This window comes from Prinia subflava, chromosome 2 (genome assembly GCF_021018805.1).
Source record: "Prinia subflava isolate CZ2003 ecotype Zambia chromosome 2, Cam_Psub_1.2, whole genome shotgun sequence".
Taxonomy (NCBI): Eukaryota; Metazoa; Chordata; class Aves; order Passeriformes; family Cisticolidae; genus Prinia; species Prinia subflava.
Window position 1 is genome coordinate 58,826,120 of NC_086248.1, and position 5,390 is coordinate 58,831,509.

The following is a 5,390-nucleotide window of genomic DNA, read 5'->3' on the forward strand; positions in this document are numbered from 1 at the left end:
CCATTTCACACCTACTATGATATCTCATTATGTTTAGGGATATTTTCATTAGCAATGTTGTGTTTGGATTAGGCTCTTACCTTACACTTGTAATGAAATAACTGCAGGGAACCCTTTCCACTAAAATGACAATAAAAATGGCTCTCAGAAACATACCTTGAATCCAGTATGCTGTTTCTTGATTTGACTAACTGTGTGATAAAATGAAGGCTGTGCCAATCCTAAACCCTAGTTTTTATCTCAGCAGAAGGATTGCAGATAACAGTCTCTGCCCACCCATGGGCAGCAGCACTGCAGAGGTGCTGAACCTGCACACAGATTCACTGCTGCACAACTCCACACACAAATAGTAATACACAGGGATATTTTTTTCTTGTAATAAGGGAGTGCAGCATGATAAGTCCATTAAATTCCATGTGGCCACTTGGGAAAAATACAGTTCTGCTTCTAACCAGTTTGTGATCTGTAAAGGTGAGACTTGCTGCTCACACCAGAAGACTGATGTCTGTGAAAGAAAAATATCTCTCAGCATGAACAAATACAGCTTCATCTGTGATATTATTTCAATGAAATAATATTCTCTTTCTCCATCATAGGGAGTGGAGAAATGGATTCCATTTCGTTCCATTTATTAACAGCAGATGGGACAGAAAACAACAGCAAGAGATGATTTTATCTACTACTGGTAGGTGGAGGTAAAGCTTTCAGTTCAACTGTAGAACTCTATCAGTTACCACCAAAGTGTTAAAATAAAATATTGTTGTCATACTGAATTGTTTTTGGGTGTTGTTCCTTTCTGTCCCCTTTCTTGGTTCCCTTCTTGGGGGGCAGAAGAAGGAATAGAAGAGCAATCTGAATTAAGGTAATGTCATTACTAAAGGTAATGCTTTACTAAATTAAGGGAATGCTTTACTAAGTGCCATGCTTCAGCAGTGCATTTCTCAGGACTTTCAGGGGAGCAGAAGTGAATAGAAAGACTCCAAGGTTCATTGCTCTGTCCTTTGCCCTCTAGCATGATAGCTGAAGACAGGGAAATATCGTACTCTAAGAACATACTGGCAAATCTCTTTCCTAGATTGTAAGTTTATGCAAAAATAACAAATTTTTCCATTAGCTAAACATCTTTCACATTTTGGAAAGCATATTGGTGGGTTTCATTTTCATCTGCTGTGTGGGACGTGGGTTCACAGCATGCTTTTGTAGGAGAACGAACAATGAAGAAGGATTTTTTGGCTTTCTGACTCCAGTTTTCTGCTCCTATTAGCAATCATGTCATATAATCTTCTTTAGTTATTTATGAAACTTCAACTTGAAGGTTGAAACTAGATGAGTTTCTGCCTCCATTTTAATTCCCTATGAGGAATCCCTGTGACAGTACCTTGTTTTTTTTTTTCTTCTGGTTACTTCCAGTTTAGTTTCCTGATAAAAGCTTGAGTTTGAGTCTTTCAGCTTTCTAAATTGCTGGTGTCATGTGGGCCACCACAGAATATCAAGCAATCTGCTGGACAGGAAATAGTGAGAGAGGAAGCCCTTGACTTTCTGTTGGCCTCAAATAGCTCATCTTTGGCCCCTCCCTTTCACCTCCTTGTGTCCCCAAGGATGACACCCAGCACTGAAGCATTCATGTGGACTCCCACAAGTCCCATGATGCCAACTCTCAGCATCGTACTCTCTAGCTATCACTTGCCTCTGGGAATTCAGTACCAAGATGCTAAAACTGTCTTTTGCCCACATGACTTACCACTATTGCTTCCAGCAGGACCCACTGCCCTGGGGTGATTTTTAGATATATTTTATTTAAAATATTTAAATCTGAATCAAAAATACTTTTTTTTTCTTTTTTTTCCCCATTTTTTTCTCTCTGACCTTAAGTTTAACCAGTGCTGAAACGCAGTAACATAAAATCCATTTTGCTGTGTATCCTCTTTTGTCCTCTCCTTCTTCCTTCGCCACCCACACATAAATACACAAAATCTTCAATATCACAAATACCATGAAAGCAGGAATCAGCAAGTGTACAGTTGGCAGGAGGGGAATGCTCTCCTCAGCCTCTTTTTACGTCTCTCAGTCATCTTTCACTTAATAATATAAGACATCCACATGAGGGAAAAATATGGTTTCAGAGTTTTGAGTTGAATATTGTATCTAAAAATGTTACACATGTTCCAGTAAACAAAAAGAATATTCATATACTGTACAGTGACACTGTCTTCTCAAAAACATACTGGTGCATAATTAGCAATGAGGGAGCTTCTTTTTTATATTATGTCCCTAGGATTTCACATGTCCCAAAAAATACTGAATGTCTGAAATTCTCATTGAAATTTCTACCCACAATTCTTTCTCTGAAAAATATGGAGGGAAATTATTAGCAATTAACATACTCCCAATGTGCTCTCTAAGATGGTGATGTTACTCCAGCCACGTTTCTTTTCATTCATAGCAGCCATGTCATACTGAAAGGTGTATTCTGATAGAGCCACCATGAGGCAGTAGGGCATTTAACCTGTAGCTGGTAAACTGAAGAACTTTGCTGTCTGAACTTGAAGCGAGTCATTAAAGCCAGTAAATTCAAGATGAAGTTTTTCAGCCCTTTGTCACATTATGAGCACCATTTAACATTGAGAGTTTGACTGTAGTCAAGAACATTTTTCATCACTGATCAAATAAAAAAAAAATTCCTGAGTTTTTTCTTCATGCATCCGGAGAGCTGTAAAACTAACCAAGGACAAATATGAGACTGCTGAAATATGAAACAATTAAAGGAAATCCCAGTTTAAATCATAATCTCCAGATGGAAAGTGTAAAAAAAAAAAAAAAAAAAAAAAAAAAAAAAAAAAAAAAAAGAAAAGGAAAAGTTTCACTGGATGCTCATTCTATTTTTTTTTGTGAACTCTGATTTTATTTTTTATTCTCTCAATATAAGATTTTGTGGGTTCCTGCAGGAAAATTCAATATACATACCTGTGTTTCCTCAGTATTAGGGCTAGTGCTGTAGTAAATTCAAAGCACCTCTCCTAATTTAATCAGTGCATTCAAAACCTCTAATGACAGAATTAGTCTTTTCAAAGAGTAAAAGACTGCTCATTTCATTGGAATTGAACGCCCATCAGTTATGTATTTGACATCTTATTATCTACATACCCTCATATCCCATTAGTCAGAAGTGAGTGGATTATACCTGCCAGTATATTCAAAGATGATGAGCATATTCACCCATGAGGGTACCTTGAGTTATGATGATTTTATTTTCAGGAAAAGATATTTCTCAATAAAGAAAAATGAAAGAAGCTGTGGGGTTACCAGTAAAATATATTTCTGCAATACTCAGAAAAAAAGTGAACAGAAATAAAATCAGTCTAACACTTAAAATAATAAATTAAGAAGAGTCTGTGATTTATCAATCTGCTTTATCTTTTTGGTGAAGATTCAACAGGCTGCCCAGATAAGTTGTGGATGCCCCATCCCCAGAAGTGTTCCAGACCAGGTTGGATGTGGCTTTGAGCAGCGTGGTCTAGTGGGAGATTCCAACCCTGCCAAGGCAGAGGGGTTGGAACTAGATGATCTTTAAGGTTTCTTCCAGCCCAAACCATTCTATGACTCTGCCTTAGAATATGATATGCCGTACCCCTTTTAAATAAATTCTCTTGCCCAAACTAGCAAATCTTCCTTTTTCTTTCAAGAGTAAATAGTGGAAAGACAGTTTGAAACTAACCTGAGAGAGCCTCCTGGTTAGCAAATCAGTTTAAACCCACAACACCTTTATTCATTTAAAACTTTATTTGTTGCAAGTTGCTGATGGGCATTTTGGGTGTGTGGCACAGGTAAGACATTTGGTTGTGCAGCTTCTCTGATCTGCTACTGGTAATTGCCCATATCAGCTGTTGGTTTCTGAGGAAAACAAGAGAACTCCCATCTTGGAACTTCTGCCTCTGTCAAGGCAGAAACTGTCCTATTTCTCAGAGCTGTTGACTTTATCACAAAGAATTAAGGTTTTTATTTCATACACTTGATTATGTGTAACGTGCAATTATTTGTACACGTGATAGTGTCTGAACTTAGATACTTTCCAGCTAGATTGTGTTCAATTCTTTTTTACAGTGATCATCTCAATAGATGCAGTCAGTAAACTAAAATAATTTAATTTCCTCATTTTAGAGTTTACAGTAATTCAGTTTTGGTTTATTTCCATATACTCTTAGAGCATAAATCTAACCCTAGTTAAGGACTATTTATTTTTGTATATTTTTAGCATCTATTCTGGTGTCAGTGTCCCAACTGAAACTAAATAATCTCAGAATTTCTTATGAAATTGTATCTTGTCCACAGTCATCTGAAAATCAGATCTTTTTCATTTAAGTTCTTCAATCGGTATTTGGATATGCCATTTTAAGCACAAGCTTTGGAAACTATCAGTTTCCATTAACCATCAGGGTGTCTTTATTTAGTATTTTTAAAAATGTCATTCATGAAAAACAAAACCAAACTGAAACATAACAGAAAAGGTTCAAACCTAGTATTATGCCAAATACAAATCTTAAGATTGGAATAGTCCTAAATTTGGGGGATTCTAGATATGCATTATGAAAAATAAATATAGCTAATTCCAGGTTTAGGTTTGTTTGGAGGTTTTATAGGATAAGGGCAAGAAAACCCTAATACACCTCTTCAGAGAACAGAGGTTTTCATTAACAGCAGAATGTTTATGGGTATCCATTATCTGAAAAATATTTAGGAAGAAAATAGTTGAAACTTGGTTCTACAGAAATTGTCACACAAATACAAAATAATGTATTTTATCAATGTCCATTCATTCTACATTAATTCTAGGTCTATGTCATTAAATATCTTGTCTATTTTCTCTTATAGCTATGTTGTTATTGCTGTATGTTATATATAGCAGCAGTACCTACAATTCCATTGGGGAGTTAACACTGCATTGTATTAAACGTGTCCAAGCAATTATCTCAAAACCTGTTTGCGTTCCAGGGAACTCATATTTCAGAATGGGGTGTGGAAAAGGAAAAATTTACAGTTACACTGTCAGGCCCAGCTAGTTCCTCAATCCAGTCAAGGAACAATGGTGAACACTTAACCATCTTCATACCCTAAATTAATATCCTAAAGAATTTGTGTCCATTTAGAACTTCTTGATGCATTTCTTTCTTATTGAACATTCCTGCCGTACACAAGTGCTTTTTGGACGTTGAAGGATTGTCTTCAACATAGAAAATCCTTAAAGGAGAGACAAAGAAATTTTCATCTTGCCATCTCTGGGCTTTTAGAGTTCAAAAAGTTTCAGAGAAGAAGGTGATTTGGTATTGTTCTGAGTCAATTTGCTCTGGCTGAGGAAATGACGAGAAGGAAACTACTTCCCTGTCTCGGGAACC